The sequence below is a fragment of the Acomys russatus genome, chromosome 14 (assembly GCF_903995435.1).
Source record: "Acomys russatus chromosome 14, mAcoRus1.1, whole genome shotgun sequence".
NCBI classification, from domain to species: Eukaryota; Metazoa; Chordata; class Mammalia; order Rodentia; family Muridae; genus Acomys; species Acomys russatus.
In genome coordinates this window covers 47,164,485-47,182,631 of record NC_067150.1, presented here as the reverse complement: position 1 = coordinate 47,182,631, position 18,147 = coordinate 47,164,485, and the positions used below count along the sequence as shown (strand labels likewise).

The 18,147-nt window shown below is 45.4% G+C and overlaps 1 pseudogene; it reads left to right on the top strand.

Moving 5' to 3' along the window:
* The first annotated feature begins 13,579 nt into the window (after positions 1 to 13,579).
* Positions 13,580 to 15,431, top strand: LOC127197905 (protein O-mannosyl-transferase TMTC4-like; annotated as a pseudogene).
* Positions 15,432 to 18,147: the final 2,716 nt, after the last annotated feature.

Sequence of the window (18,147 nt, the reverse complement as noted above, 5' to 3'; positions counted from 1 at the left end):
CGGGACAGGTAGTCACCTGACACTCATACTCTCAGGCACAGGGACAGGTAGTCACCTGACACCCATACTCTCAGGCACAGGGACAGGTAGTCACCTGACACCCATACTCGGAAAGCAATAATGAAGCAGAAGACTAGTTCAATATTTACTGCATGTGTTGTCCTTGGTTGGTGCAGTAGTTTGAGCAGACCCCCCCTGGGTCCAGATCTATTGAACCCCTACTCATATCTAGCCAATGGACAGGACATTATCCATAGTTGTGTGGAAAGCAGAGACTGACTCTAACATGAACTCTGGTGCCCCCTGTTTGACCACTTCCCCTTGGTGGGGAGGCCAGGTGGTACTCAGAGAAAGAATAGGCAAGCTACCAAGATGAGACTTGATAGGCTGTGACCATATGGTGGGGGAGGAGGTCCCTTTCTGTCATAGACCTAGGGGAAGGGAATAGGGTGAAAGAGGGAGGGAGGGAGGGAGGAACGGGAGGATACAAGTAAGGGGATAACAACTGAGATGTAATCTGAATAAATTAATTTAGAAAAAAGAAGTTAGACTGGGTTCCAGTGCCTAAAAGATCAGTTCTCTCATCCTCCAGAGACCCTACCTCCCAAAGGTTCCAAGTGTTCAAACACCTGAGGCCACAGGGGACATTTCATATGCACAGCCGGGCACATAAGTTAGGGCCTTGTATAGGTTTGTTATGGCAAGGCACAGAATGTAGGCTTTAAGTGGTAATCTCAGGGCTCAGCTTTTCAATTTGGCCTCCTTTTCATCTATCTTCCGTGAAGGAAATTAGTATATTCCAAGTACAAAGAAACAGCTGTGGCACATGGTCAAGAGCTTTAGATAGCTTGCAGCCAAGCCAACGCTCATTGCGCCCTTGTTCTCCCGGTGCTTCCATTAATCATTAGTTTATTTCCTTCGTGCTAAGCTTTTTTTCCCGAAGACAGGTGATAATGGGGCACTATTGTGACATCAGAGAAGTCAGACAGAATGAAGACACATCACACAAATGGTCTGTGGAGACTTCAAATGCAAAAACTGCACTTACGTAGAAATGTAGAAAGGTTAGGATTTCACACACCTCCCCACACACGCCCACACACACCCATTGTCCTATCACTCTCCGTTTTGATACTGTGGATTTTTCGGTGATAACATGCTTGCCTTGCTAACTTATATAAGGACTTTGCCATGCGCTGGTACGGTGACACACTCACCTTGGGTCCTGACAAGGGGCGGGGGTGAGGGAGTGAAGAAAGGACAGACACACAGACACATGTACAGAACAGAGCTCAGGGTGTAAGGTGGGGGCATAAGCTCTGACAAAGGGCATCCACTGACTCTAGCAACCTGACATCTCATTGAGTTAACCAAGTACAGCCCAGGGTGAAAGGCCTGCTGCTCTGTGGCAAGCACAACACCAGGAGGAGGAAGCTTCAGTTGCTAGTTTCTATGCACACTGATCAGGCACCACTAAACACTTCCGCTCACACCAGAAGCTACACAGCCGGGGACAGAAGTAGATAACTACTCCTCAGACCAGCACTGCCGTGCTCACACAGTGCCTCACTCCTGTGCAAACTCTCATGTGGAACCGTGCTACCAAACAGCAGGGGTCAAATCACCAAATCACCTCACCCCCCCCCCACCCCACTGCAACACTAGTTCTGAACCTGGACGGATACTTAAATGGTGAGTGCAATTGGTGCCACTGTAGAGGAAGCCAGGAGGAGAGATGAATGATGTGTAGTGTCTGTTCAAGGTAAAACTCCAAGTATCCCCCAGTCTCCAATCAGCAATTACCGGAGAACAAAGAGTGCACAGTTCAGCCTCTTCACATCATGTGCTTGGAAGTTCCTTTCCTTTTCTACAACAGTGTGTACTCTATGGAGATTTAAGTTGACTCTGCTAGGTCTGGTAGATGCACTTGCCTTTTATAACTGTGACCTGAGTTGGATTCCTCGCACCTATGTGGAGGTGAAAGGAGAGAGCCATCTCCTCCACGTTGTCTTCTGACCACCACACATGGTGTATGGCACGTGCTCAACAAACACACTTCATGTGTATACACAGGTATAATGATAACAATAAGTAAAAAGTAATTAAAAATATAATTGTATATCATTCATGAATGCAGTATGCCAGTCTTGCTCTGTGGTGGATTAAAAAAAAAAATCAAGATCTTTAGAAATGTCAGTTTTCTTGATTTCAAAATGGCCCAAAGGAATGATGGCGATCTATCACTTTAATCTTAACATTTACTTCAGTTTACCCAAACCAAGATGGACTATTTTATATTACTTTCATGCCCACTACTTTGAGGAAAAATGCTATTGTTCCTCACTGATTTTTCAGGTCTTCCTTTGCTTTCCTTTTTCCATCCATGGAAAAAATATATAAGGGCAGCCTAACCTTGCTTGTTAAGTATATCCACCAAGGCTAGGCATATAGACTGAATCCATTGTCCTTTTCAAGCCAAGAACCTTTGGTATATATCAAGCAGTACCATGAGCTTAGTCATTTTGTGTCCTCTAGTGACGCATGAGCTGAAGTCCTCAGAGAAACAGAGGACAAACCCGCCGCTGGTTTACAAGGTAAGATGGCCTCTTTTCCTAAGATAGAAAGGTTACTTCTGTGACTCCTCATTTTTGTAATAGTTACCACATTTGAATAATAAATACAGACAGCTAAAAGAGTAGATATTCTTAGGCAAAGGGTGTATTATGCCAAGTCACCCATGACACAACAGAGTGTGAGAGGGGACTGTAAACTATGTCAGGGTCCATAGTGTGTGCCTGGAAGCTGTTCTTGTGACAAATACTTTCCTGTGTAGATTAAAATGTGTGTAAGAGCGGACAGGCACATTGTACAGGGAAAGCTCCTGGTTTTCTACAACTGTCCTCTTGACTTTCCACTGCGGACTTGTAAGGTTAACACAGGTGGAATGAGTTTCCCCAAATATTTATGTGGCATGAAGTTCTGGTGTCCATTAAGGGACTTTGAGGTGGTAAGCACGAGGTTAGAGCAGATACTTAGGACAACCAGATCAGGTGGTCAAAATGTTTCCCTGCCAAATTTTAACATAGCTTTTAGGAAATGCTTTGTAGAGAGGACAAAAACATAGGTTTGTCTGATCATGCTTGATAAGCAAAATGAGAAAAATACTTTACATGGTACCCAGCCTCAGGTGTTTTGTGACAGCATCAAACAGAATAATACAGAAGGCTTTTTTGTTTTATTTTTGTTTTTGTTTTTTTTCCAAGACAGGGTTTCTTTGTGTAGCCTTGGCTGTCCTGGACTCTCTTTGTAGACCAGGCTGGCCTCAAACTCACAGTGATCTGCCTGCCTCTGCCTCCAGAGTGCTGGGATTAAAGGTGTGTGCTACCACGCCTGGCTCCAGAAGGCATTTTTAAAAACTTGTCAAATTCTCCCTATTCTGTTTATTATTTTTCCAATAAAACAGGAGAACCAAAGACCCGTGTAAACAGACCTCAGTATAACCTAAAGGTGTTTTCTCTAACTTGCAGGAGCCCTTCAAGAAAAGAAGCTGCTGTACGTATCCTGGGATGCCTTTCTTAGGACATGCTATAAATAAGAACTGTACAAAGCATCATTGTCTTTGTCTGGTTCCCCAGCACTTTCAGAGGAACCTGCTGGCCACGAGGAGGATGTAGAGTATAGTTTAAAATCACAACGATATGCTAAGTGACAAATCATGGCCACGAGTCTATAGTTACCTTATTTGCCTTAGTTGCCTCGGGATTTTGTGTATCATGAAATGACTGTTTCTCCTCTTTCCAAACCAATTCTCAGTGTCAGTTTTGTCAAGGAGAGAAATCAGAGTTCACCCTTTTGCTAAATTAATTAGGTCAGAGCTCATCATAGCCATGAATGGTGGAGTCATTTCTCACCAAACCCTGCTAGGGAAGAACCAAGCAGGACAGGGAGATAAGTGACCAAGGTGGATTGCTAGGGAGCACAAGAGCAAAGTGCCTTCCAAGACAGATGGGATAAACATCACATTTTACCCTACCAAGATCTGTGTATAAACTATGTAGAAATTCAGCTTTCCATCATATATCCAGATCAAGCCTCACCTCCAGAGAACCCAAACAGTGCCGTGTCTGTTGAGTGGTCAAAAGCTGAAGGTACGTTCAGGCTGTAGATGCCTCAGGTTTTTTTGTTTGTTTGTTTGTTTGTTTTTAAGCTCAGCTATTGGAATACCAGGTTGTCATAGGTAAAGCCTGGAGACTGATACTCAACCCTGCAGAAACTTGGGTGTTGTCACATAGGTTTGTAATCCTAGCATTCCAGAAGCAGATTCTGGGTGGTCAAGGATTTCATGTCATTTTTAGTCTCAGGCATTTTCTGGATAGCCCAGGTTGTGATACAGACCCTGCCTGAAAACAGCAGCTGCCATCACCACAACGAAAAATGAAAGAAAAAATCCACCTTCCTGTAGTCAGTCGCAGCTCTCTGGCAGGGAGAAAGTGTACATCAGAAAACATGGTGGATGTGTGTCCTAATTGGCTTTCACTTCAACATGACTGATTCTACACAGAACTAGTGAAATGCTTTAGTATAACTGAACCTGTTACCACAAGTCCAAACCCACCCAGTTCTAGGTTCCTGTCCACTAAGAACTCCAGTCAACACTGAAGTTATTTATTTATTTATTTTGTTGTTGTTGTTGTTGTTGTTGTTGTTTCGGGACGGGATTTCTCTGTGTAGCCTTGGCTGTCCTGGAACTCACTCTGTAGATCAAGCTGGCCTCAAACTCACAGAGATCCTCCTGTCTCTGCCTCCCTGAGTGCAGCGCTGGGATTAAAGGTGTGCGCCACCATTGCCTGGCTAACACTGAAGTTATTAATCTGATCTCACTCATTCTTTTGATCATAAATGTTTCAAGCTGATCTACACACTGTCCCTCACTGATGGCTAGTCTCTAAGTTGGCTGGTAAGTGAGGACATGGGGAGCCCATGCACTCTGTGGAGTCATGCAGGCAGCATGGAAGTGTCATCATTCCTAAGGTGCCCTTTTCCTCAAGGTGCGTCTATACAATCAGGTGTTAGGTCAGGATTTTTGATTAAGGGGACAGGACTATGCACCGTGCTCATGGATACAGTATGGAGAGAAGATTTTGTACAGCAGAAACTTGACTCCGAGGAAGTAGAAAGCAAGGTTAGGTGCATACTTTGAGCTAGTAAAGCCACTGCCCTCCTCCTAGGCATGTCTAGTCCAGGCCTCACAGATAGTGCTGAGGGCTACTGCTACCAAGAAAGTGATATGCACAGATGTAGGCTATTAAATCACTGGGATTCTAGGCCTGTCAGTTTAGATTGAGGGTTTACTGGTTGACAGGAAGTATTTTTTTTTCTCAGCCATTACAGCTGTCTTAGAATGACTTGGAGTCAGACTCATTGTGAGGTCTTCTCTTACTATGGGTGTCTGATCCTTAGAAATGTGCACTGAGAAGTCATGGAGAGGGCTAACATAGTGGTGAAAAAAATGCTACACACTTGAACTAACCTGGTTCCTCACATCACCCCTTCAAAAGGAAATAGCCATTTTGGGGTAGGGGGGAGAGGGTGGGGTCAGGTTGGAAATATAGAATATCCATCCTCATTTTAGTTTTCTTCTTTCTCTCAGACAATTTGGTCAATAATATTAAGGTAACTATTGCAGTGCCCTCAGACAAAAGTAGGAAGTAGAGATGGTCCCTTAGCAACATTCCTCTCTGTTGGTGAGCCTATGAATTGTTCACAGCTGTAAAACACGCTCTGTGAGGAGTAAAAAGAAACAGCCACTAATGCACACTGATTTAGTCTTGCAGATTCACTAGGCTTAATGGGACTCCTTAGGAAGTTGTAATGTCATAGTTTCAGGAACTGAGAAGTGAGGGATTGCACTAACTTCTCTGTGTTCACATGGCTCTTAAATTAACTTGGATGGTCACCATTCTGCATATTCAGCCAAATGCTGTTATGTCCACCTCATCTCATCCCCACGGGTTGAGATCTTACCTACCCTGACTATATGTATCATGTGTACTTTAGTAATGATGTCCCTGGTTTTCTAGAATATAAAGAATAAAAAAAAGTGCCTGCAGAAGAGTAATGAGATCAAATGTTTAAGAACAGAACAACAGTCAGTTTCCTTTTGCTTTCTGTGATTCAGCTAACCTATTTTTGTTGTGGATGATTTTTCAGTTTCTTCCCTATTGAAAAGATTGGGCTTCAGATGTGCCCAGGATTCCGAGAGCAGTGGCACACTTCAAAACGAGATTGTGCACACAGTCGATAAGGCCTGCAGCACTCGGGATGGTACGGTGGAAATTCAATCATGTTTTGAGTTCCTAAAATTAATCCGCTTTTAATGTGTTTCACCTGTATGCATGTTGTTGCACATGTTGCCTAGTGTCAGTGGAGGCCAGAGAGGGCGCTGGATCCCCTTGAATTGGAGTCACACCTGCTTGTGAACTACCATGCGGGTGCTGGGAATCAAACCCTAGACCTCTGGAAAAGCAGTGCCCTTAACCACTCAGGCAAGCTCAAGCTCCTAGTTTGTTATTAATAGGAGCTGCAAGAAAGATGTATCTCCTCTGCCGAAAAATGAGGAGTTTTGCAGTATTTTTGACATGTGGGGTGTTATTTTAATCTCACTAGTAGGATGTCTATTGTGGTTCTTAGTGCATGACATGGACCAAAAGAAAGCTGAGCTTGTTCTTGTGTGAGGGCAGTGCGGTTTCATTACTATGGTCACCAAGATATGAGTCACTCACCTCTCCCCACTGACTTTCTTCCAGATATTGGTGATATATTTGAGGACGATGCTGAGGATGATGACATGGGTAGGGAGAACAGCCTTCAAAGCGATGATGTTGGTGATGGTGGGTTAATGTACTCTCTGTCAGATCTAACTCTCCACTAACTTTCTTCCAGATATTCCTGATCTGTTTGAGGATGACGACAACACAGGTAGGGAGAACAGCCTTCAAAGAGATGATCTTGGTGATGGTGGGTTAATGGCATTCCCTGTCAGATCCAACTCTCTACTGACTTTTTTCCAGATATTCCTGATCTGTTTGAGTACGACCCTGATGATGATGACACGGGTAGGGAGAACAGCCTTCAAAGCGATGATGTTGGTGATGGTGGGTTAATGTATTCTGGTCAGATCTAACTCTCCACTGACTTTCTTCCAGATATTCCTGATGTGTTTGCGATCAGCACTGATGATGATGACACGGGTAGGGAGAACAGCCTTCAAAGCGATGATCTTGGTGATGGTGGGTTAATGTACTCTGTCAGATCTAACTCTCCACTAACTTTCTTCCAGATATTTCTGATCTGTTTGACGACGACGATGACGATAACATGTGTAGGGAGAACAGCCTTCAAAGCGATGATGTTGGTGATGGTGGGTTAATGTACTCTCTGTCAGATCTAACTCTCCACTAACTTTCTTCCAGATATTCCTAATCTGTTTGCGGACGACGCTGATGATGATGACACAGGTAAGGAGAACAGCCTTCAAAGCGATGATGTTGGTGATGGTGGGTTAATGGCATTCCCTGTCAGATCAAACTCTCTACTGACTTTCTTCTAGAAATTTGTGATATGGAGGAGAACAACTTGGGTAGATGGACCAGCTTGAAAAATGATGGACTCCTTAGTGGTAAGTAATGGCATTCCTGGTCAGATCCAGTGAAAAGTCTAGCAGCCATCAGGTGTTCCTTCTGCTTGGAGGGCAGAGGAAGAGAGAAACCCAATTCAAAGGTCTTCCAAATGGACAGAAGCAATGGCCAGTGTCTGCTCCCGAATCACTGTGTTTTAGTTGCTTTTTTATTGCTGTGATGAAATTAATGACAAGAAACAATGTAAGGGAGGAAGGGTTTACCGTGAGTTATTATTAAAGTGGACCACTGCACCATGTAGGATAAGACATGGCAGCTGGCAGGGGAGAGGTGGCTGGAGGTGGAGAGGGGTAGCTGGTCACATTGCATTCACAATCTACAATCAGAAGGCAGAGAATTTAAGGAAGTGGGGCTGGCTCCCAAACCTAAAGGCCCTCCCCAGTGACTCACTTTACTCAAGGAGGCTCCACCTCTAAAGGTTCCCAAACTTTCCCAAACAGCACTCCCAGCTCCACAGTACATGTTCAAATACACAAGGCTACATTCTAACTAGGACACATAGTATTCAGTCTATGACCTTGTATGGATTAACCACATCATAGCATGAATGTGGAGTCTAAACAGAAAGAACACACTTCCTCGTTCATTCCTTGTCCTTTCTTCCACAAAGGAATATCCTATGTCCTAAGCACAAAGACATTGTCGTGTTTCTGTCTGCCATCATTTAGTTCCTCAAACTGAAGGTCATTTTCTCCTGTGTCCTTGTCCTGACAGAGTCTTCAGAATTCCATATTTTAGTTATTTCCCATGTGCCACTCTTTGCTGAAACCACATATGGTATAGGGAATCCAGAGAGAAGGCACATATATCAACAAAACTCTGAGGAAGGTTAGTCCTTGGGTTTGTGTAATGCTGTAGAAAATGAATGTGAAGACTGTTAGGTAAAACTACCAGACTTTCACACACAAAGGCAATTGCTCCTACCTCTGTTTATGACCCTTAGGGGGCTGTGTGGGTAGCTCAGGAGATACAGCGCTTGCCTTGAAGAACAGCAACCTTCCTATGAGCTGGCCAGTGGCTGAACAGAAACCCTCGTATTTGTGAGGCATTAGTAATGGATGATGGTGGGTTTTTCAAGTGTAACAATAGGAGACATTTTAATATATAATTTCAGTCCACCCACGGCTCCTGAGTTCTCACTTAAATGTTAGGAATATGCAACATTCTGGAGAGCAATGGTGGCCTATGTTAGGAATAGACTCTTGAGTATGTACTCAGGCCAACTTAGGGACTATTTTTAAGCTTTTCTGTAACTGTCTAGCCCAAGTCCATGTGAAATTGAAACGAGTACATTCATAATAAGCATGCCTATGCCCCAGAAGAACAACTGTTTGAGAATGTGTTATCTGGGGGTTTATGGGTCTATGAACCCAAGTTGTGCAGTCTATGGCAACACAATCTGTGACTAATCTCTTTCATCATTTACACCACATGCCTTGTGTTTGTGAAGTCACACAGGATCAGTACTGCAATGTGCTTGTTATGCACATCTCCTGAGTGGAATCAAAGAGAGACAATGATGAGTGGACACAAGCTTGTGATGCTTTTAGGTGTCAGGCCCCAGGTGGAAATCCCACATAAAGTGTCAGAGTCTGTGGCTTTAATCTATCCATATGTGCTCAGAATTAGGCTCTGAGACCATTAACCACCATAGAAGAGGTTCCGTAGTCTGTGTAAATTTCTGGATTTCCAAAGCCAGTATGAATCCGCATGATAATAATGTAGAGTGAAAGCGTCACAGCCCAGGGTAGGTATTGCTACAAGCGTCCTGATTTCATCACTGTGGTGAGGTAGAAAGCACATAGAAAGAACCGATGTTGATATATGGAGTGTTGAGGATCACCATTTGGGAAACCCACACCGTGTGAGGACCAGGTCACCCCTCATCCCTGTCCTAAAGCCATTTAGGAACGGGAAGATCCTTCAGTGATATGAAAAGTCAGTGTAAGTGTCACCTAGAAGTGGTGAGGCTGTGTGAGCCTCCTCAGACCAGCACTGCCGTGCTCACCCAATGCCTCACTTCTGTGCAAACTCTCATGTGGAACCGTGTTACCAAACAGCAGGGGTCAAATCACCAAATCACCTCACCCCCCCTCCCCCACTGCAACACTAGTTCTGAACCTGGACAGACGTTTAAATGGTGAGTGCAATTGGTGCCACTGTAGAGGAAGCCAGGAGGAGAGATGAATGATGTGTAGTGTCTGTTCAAGGTAAAACTCCAAGTATCCCCCAGTCTCCAATCAGCAATTACCGGAGAACAAAGAGTGTACAGTTCAGCCTCTTCACATCATGTGCTTGGAAGTTCCTTTCCTTTTCTACAACAGTGTGTACTCTATGGAGATTTAAGTTGACTCTGCTAGGTCTGGTAGATGCACTTGCCTTTTATAACTGTGACCTGAGTTGGATTCCTCGCACCTATATGGAGGTGAAAGGAGAGAGCCATCTCCTCCACGTTGTCTTCTGACCACCACACATGGTGTATAGCACGTGCTCAACAAACACACTTCATGTGTATACACAGGTATAATGATTGCATTGATGATAATATTAAAGCAACTAAAATAGTCATATGTAGTTAACAAATTATATATATGTACATATGAATGATCTGGGATGGAGAAAAGAGGTTTGACTGAAAGTAGTGTCCATTTTCCTGATTCGAAAATAGTCTGAAGAAGTGATAGAAGTCTGTCCTTTAAACACTTTTTTTTCTTTCCTAAGATAAATTATTTCTATAATTATTTTGAGGTTTTTTAGAATAGTTATAGGTTGTTTTGCCTCTTATAAATAAAAAAAAGTCTTGTAATATTAGTGAAGTGTTCGTTACTTAGCCATCAGTAGAACTGTAACTACAGGATTCAAAATAAAATTGTATTTTAAAACCCATTTTATTTCTCATTGAATGATATGAATCGATGGGCAGCTGAGGTGGCCCTTTCATAAAGCAGTGTGGCTTCACCTACTTGAGGCAATGTGTGTATAAATTATTTCCTGTACTGACTTTATTCCAGACTCTAATGATGAAGAACTTACTAACATAGAGAATGACGTGGCCAGCATAATAAGCCTGAAAAGTGTAAAATACATTAATGGTAGGTAATGCATTCCTTATTGGATTTAATGGGAAAGGACCCAGGAGTGGTGAGGTTACACCTTATTTAGGGGTGGCAAATGGATTGGGAAAGTCAGGTCAATAGGCTTTGAGATGCACAGAAGCAATGCTGTGGGGGTATCACTGAACAAAGTGACCACTGCACATAACATATTGTGTTGTCTAAGTATAAATGCAAGGGTTCAGTTTCTCATTTAATACTTTGTTTTATGTCGTTCTTCAACAAAGGAACACAGTGTCACCTAGGGAGACAGTAATGGCTGTATCATATGCCCCCAAATTTAAAGTAGTTTGTTATTTTCTAAATAGTGAAATCAAAGCAAATTTGCTTTGCTGCCCCCCTTTACTTGCAATTACAAGAATTTTAGTTATTATGAGTTGTCTTTTGTGGAGAGCCAGAGAGAGAGAGAGAGAGAGAGAGAGAGAGAGAGAGAGAGAGAGAGAGAGAGAGAGAGAGAGAGAGAGAAAGAGAGACTATTTTGACACTGGAGGAAAACAACGAACATGTAAAAATCCTGTGAAGTCTTTTTTTTTTTTTTTTTTTTTTTTTTCGAGACAGGGTTTCTCTGTGTAGCCTTGGCCATCCTGGACTCACTTTGTAGACCAGGCTGGCCTCGAACTCACAGTGATCCGCCTGCCCCTGCCTCCCGAGTGCTGGGATTAAAGGCGCGCGCCACCACACCCAGCTCATAAAAATCCTGTGAAGTCTTAAAAATAACTTTGTATATGTGATGGCATAGATGTGGATGCAAAAGCACCAATCTGTAAAATCAGCTGTCACTAAGCCTCTGATGTCCTCTTTAGCATCGGGAAGATAGTACAGCTAGTCTTAAGTGCTTGTGAGGACTTGAGTTCAGCCCTAAAATTTCATGTTGATTTACATAATGGGCAAAAGTTTATAATGCCAGCTGTCAACAGGAACAGAAGTTCCGTGAGTTTGACCTCTGTGAGTGAAGCCAGATCTCAAGGGTAGCATCTTTAGGGAGAATGATCCCAAACAAAAACTGTGCACAGAAATGATGTGAGCAATACCTGAGTACATTTTTGATGTCTCAATAATTTTTAGTGTGTGTGTGTGTGTGTATGTGTGTGTATGTGTGTGTGTATGTGTGCATGTGTGTGTGTATGTGTATGTGTGTATGTGTGTGTATGTGTGTATGTGTGTGTGTGTGTGTATGTGTGTGTGTGTGTGTGTATGTGTGTGTGTGTGTGTGTACATGTCCCCCTTTTCCTCCTGAATCCCTGAGCCAGTTTGGCAGTGAGTTTCCTGCCTGGCAGTCCACAGAGACTTTGGGACCTTTTTCACGGGCTACCTTGCTCCTGACTTTTTGTCCCTGGTCTCATTGCCCGCATGACCTGAACTAAGCCTCTGTTTTGTGTTTCTCTAGCCTGAGAACTGAGTGTTTTATTAACAGCTTTTCATTTTCCCACGAGTACCTTGTCCCCCATGAATCACGGCCCTACTTGACTCCCCCACAAAGCTGCTCACATGTGCTTGACCCTAATGCTGAGAGGACAGACCTAACCACTGAAGCAGTCCTAGGAAGACACTCATTTGAGACTTAGCATGTCACCTCAGTTGCTCCTTGGGGCGCAGCTATGAAGGTTGCTGGTGACTGGCTGTAGGAGCAGGAGAACTGCATCAGGAGGGGAATGTTCATTATCCTAAGAAGTGTTATTCCCAGCACGAGAACAGATGCAGAAAAAAGGGTCAAAAGTGAAGAAATTTCCCCAACAAGTGGCTGGAGCAGGGAAGAAGGCACCTCAGGTGGTCACCTTGATCCTTCCAGGGAATATCAAACATTCTGACAGAAACTTGGTCAAAACCTCACCGCTGTCTCTTGACCATATTCATTTCTGTTTCCAGATCTAATTTTGCCAGGGGAAGTTCCTTTTGAGCCTCCATGTGGTGCCTGGGAGGCCAAGAAGAAAAAGAAGTGACTTCCCTCCTACCTTTCCCCAGAATCCTGGAGACAGCACCAGTATTTGAAAGTCTCCAGGATTCACTGGAGTTTTGAGCCTGCTGGAGGAAGATGGGATCGCGGCTCAGGCTCTTTGTGGATCTCTAACCAGCATAATGCCAGAGCAGGAGACTGGCAGCCTGCAGTTTTTAGGATGGCCGAGCTGGATACTGACGTGGCTCGCATCATCCCATCTTTCTGGGCTAGACCTTCAATCAGACACACCTGTGGGCGACCTGTGGCATCCTGACTTCTGGGGCAGCAGACTGAGCAGCAACAGCAGCCACAAGTCCTACTGGCCACTCACTGTCCTGACTTTCAGGACAACTACTATCTGTCTGGAGGCTTCCACCCCATGGGTTTTCCATGTGGTCAACATCCTCCCGTACAGTGGCATCTTTAGCCTTGTGCTGGAGGCCTTCTCAGTGCTGTTTAGTGGTCTACAGTGCGTCCCCCAGAGCGTCCCTGCTGGTGGCACTACTACTTGTTATTCATCCAGTGTGGGAACTGGACAAGGGCTAGCTTCCCTGAGCAGAAGCCGGGGACCCCCTACCCCTCACCCCTTTGCTTGAAGTCAACTTGGAAATGAGAGGCTCACTTCCCTGAGATCCAAACAGAAGCTCACCTTAATAGATTAGGGCCAGCTTCCTCTTACCCAATTGTCCCTCACCCGCAGTGTAACGGACAGTCCTTGCTCCGTGCCTGGGCTCTGGTAGTTTCTGGTGTAAGCTGAGTATCAGGTAACAAGGAGGGGACTCAATTCTTCCACTTTCTGGATGTTGCTGAGTACTGTTCTAGGAGCAGTGGCCATGCTGTGCAAAGTGCAAGGAATCACCTTGCTGGGCTTGAATGCAGCGTTTGATATCCTGGTGATAGGCAAATTCAACATTCTGGTAGCTGACTGGAAGGTCCTACATAAAGAGAAGTCAGTAGAGAACACTGGTGTGCTCAGGAGTGGAGGCCTCCTCTTCTGAATGACATGCTTTATGTATGCTGGACCATCATGGGTACAGGCCTGCTGGCATTTCCTGAGGTGGACAACCCAGCCTCCTTTGCCAAAAGTATGTTGGTTAGGGTCATAAACTATAATTACTACTATTCATTGAATGCCTGGCTGCTGCTGTGTCCCTGGTGGCTGCACCTCCCTCATTAAGTTGGTTGGGGACGTGTAGGGGACCATATTTCTGTGCTCCAGCTTGTGGCAAGCTGAGTAGAAGCTGTGCTGTTGACCCCTGCTGGGAGGACCCTCATGCTGCATATTAGACTCTCTAAGTTGCTAAAGTTTGTACTGGCGAAGATACAAGGAAGCTCTGGCAAGGAGCTTTTCCAGGGAATGTATTCTTTTCAGCCTGCTCAGGGGGCCTGGCAGGATGGAGCCTGTACAGGTGTTGTGTGACTTTGCTGTGTAAGCTGCACCCCCTTGCAATAAAGCGGAGCTTTGATTGGAACTGCTCACCTTGGCGTTCATATGCCCGTGTCTCTGTCTTTTCTACTCCATCCTCACCCCCCTTTTCAGGTAGACCCTGAATTGATTTGTCCTAAGGGATGAGAAAGTGACTGGAGGGTAATTGCTCCAGCAGCACTTTGGCTCTGTCTAATTGGTCTAATATTCCAAGCCCTGTGCTCTGAAGATAGCCGCAGGAGGAGAACCCTTACTCCGTGCTTGGGGTTTCTTGGGGTTCCCTTTCTTCCTGCAAACAACTTGTTCTTCCAAGGGGGCTTTGTGGTTGCAGAGCATGTCCTCTACCCCCCCGCCCCCCAGCGCTGGGTTCTGCACACTAAGAAAAAGAAACCAGTTGCCACCATCATCCAGGGCCTTCTACTCATCAATGCACTGAGATGTGTGATTCGCAGTGGTGTGGCGGAATCAAGACTGACTCTTCCAAAGTGCCCTGTCTGTGTGTCCCCCCGAAGCTAAGGGTCACTACAACGTTGGCAAAAACCTGGCTGATCAAGGCAACCAGACGGCGGCCATCAAATATTACCAGGAGGCAGTGAGGCTAAATCCCAAGTATGTTCATGCCATGAACAACCTTGGGAATCCCTTAAAGGAATGAGCCGCAGGAAGCTGGACAGATGCTGTCAATGGCTGTCCAGTCACAGCCAGACTTTGCAGCCGCGGGGATGAATTTGGGTCTAGTTTACAACAACCTGAAACAGTTTGAGGCTGCAGAGCAAAGGGCAACAATTAAACACAGGCGGAAATAGCTACACTGCAACTACAACCTCAGGTGGCTGTATGCAGATCTAAATCGCCATGTGGACACATTGAACACACGGAGAAAAGTCACTGTACTGAAGCCGGAGCACAGCGTGCCATGGGACAACATGATCGATCGTACTTCTGGGCAGCACAGAAAACTTAGGTCAGGTTGAAGCAGTCGGAAGAGAGGCACTGGAATTAATCCCTAATGATGACTCTCATGTTCTCCCTGGCAAACGTTCTGGGGAAACCCCAGAAATACAAGGAGTCTGAAGCTTTATTCCTCAAAGCAATTAAAGCAAACTCAAATGTTGCAAGTTTCCTTGTTAATTTGGCTGTGCTTTATCACTGCTGGGGACATCTGGACTCAGCCAAGAAACATTATTGAGATCTCCTTGCAGCTTAACCCTGTGGCAGCAGGTACCAGGGAGAACTACAGTCTTCTGAGAAGAAAGTAGTTACTCTGGCCTTCAATAGGAACATGGGTCATGAACTTACATATGGTATCTGGTGACATCACAGACCACAGACAAGCAGCATGGTCTCTTGTGGCAGTACAGACCATGGACATCAACCTGGCCCTTTACTACTGCACACGCCATAGACCACTACAGCCTTCAAGCAGCACAGGCCAAGGACATCAAGATGACCCTGGTGGCAGTCCAGGCTACTCACATCAACATGGTCCTCTTTGTCAGCATAGCCCAAGGACATCAACATGGCTTCAGGTGGCAGCACAGGCCATTCAAATCAATATAGCCCCTGGCAGCAAGCTCCTGGAGTTTTAACTTGAAGGCATTTGTTGTAAAGGAGTCCCGTAGGCATTGGCACCAGCAGTCTTTGGTTCCAATGCTATTGACTTGATCTCTAGTCAAGAACAAGACAACACAGCCTTTCACAGAGGTTGCCATAGTGACAGCTGCCACAAATCCAGAATTATTTAGTCTGTTCTCAGGGCAGGGCAGGACCTTGACCTCAGCAAGTGTCTGTGATATGAGGCAGAGTTCAGCAGAACTTTCTTTTTCAAACTCTTCTCATAACTGGGGCCTGGCTCCCTGAGAGTGCCACATTGTAAAGTGCATACGGCACATGCATATGTTTTGCCCCAGCCCCCACTCCATTCATGCACTCCTGCTGATGATGCAGGAATACAACTTGGGACTGACATCAACACCCCAGGTTGCTTCTTGAGTGAAGTAGGCTCCTTCACTGAGCACCCTGATACAAGCAGAAACAATTGTGGAGTGTCTGCTGATGGGTATAGGGCTTCTTTTGGGGAACAAATAAAGACCCCCAAGCTTGATGGTAGCAGTGGCTGCACAACTCTGTGTTGCAGTTAATTGTATTTGTATGGCCTAGGAAGCCAATAACTGACCCAAAGAAACTGAAATGTACTCTAAAGCTGCAAGCGCTATGGCTGGGCAGAATCTAAACTGCTACTAATGCACTAATAAACTAAACTAATCTAATCCCATGTCCTCAAAACCTACTATATTCCAAGCACTTGCCAATCTGATGGTCCTTAGGCAGCTTCCATCAACTCCCTCTGTCAACTGTTTCTCCCAACTGTCAACTCCAGGCTCCTTCTCCTCTCCAGGAAGCCATGCCTTCCACTTCCTGTCCTTCTGCCCAGCTGATTGGCTAAAGAGCGCTTTAGTAACAACTGCTACATCCACTCAGGCATTCCTCCACAACTCTTACTAGAGTGAAACACACTAAGTTTACAACATGCATATAAACCATTTAGGCTGAATATAAAACAAAATCCAGGGGCTTCCATCTTAATTCAACCAACCGCAAAGGCATTCTGATGACCTCCTACACTCTTAGGCTGGCGCCCTGTCCTGCACTTTTATGAACACGCTTTCTAATTCTGCCATTTTCTACCCCTCTAAGGTTCTTGCTTTTGCTCTTCCCTCTGATCACAGATCTTTCTACCCTGTGACCAATGATCCCCCTCCTCATCTCCTTCAGGCCTTTATGCAAACACCGTAACTCCTGAGAGGCTCGCTGGCCATACTAGTCTCTCTAAAATACCATGGCCGTAAGTTCGCTCTCTTTCTGTATTTTATTTGTTCTGCCTAGAATATATTCCAACCCATTCTATGTGACATCTCACCTACTGCCTGCTACCCTCACTAAGAGGGCAAGAATTTTGTGGGTTTTTTTTTCCTTGAGAGTATTTTGGGCTGCAGGTGGGTACCCTAAGTGTTTAGGGAATGCCTGACAGGTAGCAGGGTGACTGGTGTGTGTGTGTGTGAGACAGTGCCCCCAGAGCAGCAACTTGGACCTGGAAGTCTCCCTGGGGCCTCCTAGCCACTGCTGCTTTTCTTGAAGACACAGAAGGCTCTTGTGTGGCCTGGGTACCCACTTTGATTTAGGTTCTGAGTCGTGGGGATAGTTGCTCTCCAAGGCAGTGGCTTGGGTGGGTGAGTGGTGGTTACGGTCATGGCTTGGGTGGGTGAGTGGTGGTTACGGTCATGGCTTGGGTGGGTGAGTGGTGGTTACGGTCATGGCTTGGGTGGGTGAGTGGTGGTTACGGTCATGGCTTGGGTGGGTGAGTGGTGGTTACGGTCAATGGGGACCTTAGGCAGATTTCTAGGTTCTGGGCCAGGCCCAGCTGTTCAGCAGCAGTCAATGGACTTCTCTGTGAGTTGGTCTGAATCACAGACACCCAGGCTTCATTAGGGATGGGACTGTTTCTTAACTGACCTGGGGGCAGGGTCTCCTGTCCCCTAGAGACAGAGGCAGGCAATGAAGACTGAAGGAAGCCAGCCAGGGGTCCTGATTTGGGAAAGCATGGGAAAGAGAGGGAAGGCAGGTCTCACCTGTAGCAGCAAGTCCCTGTAGCCTCAGAGACTGTGGGGCACAGCAGTGCTCTCTATCATTGGCCCTTACCTGCTCCTGGATACCTGGAGGATGGCTCTGGTGTCTGTAGGGAGGACTGCAGGCCATAGACATCTGAGAGAGACACTTATAAGACAGCTCAGTCCTTAAAAATTTCCCAAGATACACCTTGCTCAGGTCCCTAGTCACCTTTCAGATAGTTCCCTCTTCCGTCATGGGGACTTAGAATCAATGCTATGTATTCCCTGTGTGTCTCTGGGCTTATCTGTCTGCTCAGCACAGAGTCCAGAGAGGGAGTGGGAACGTAGTCAGGGTCACAAAGCCAGT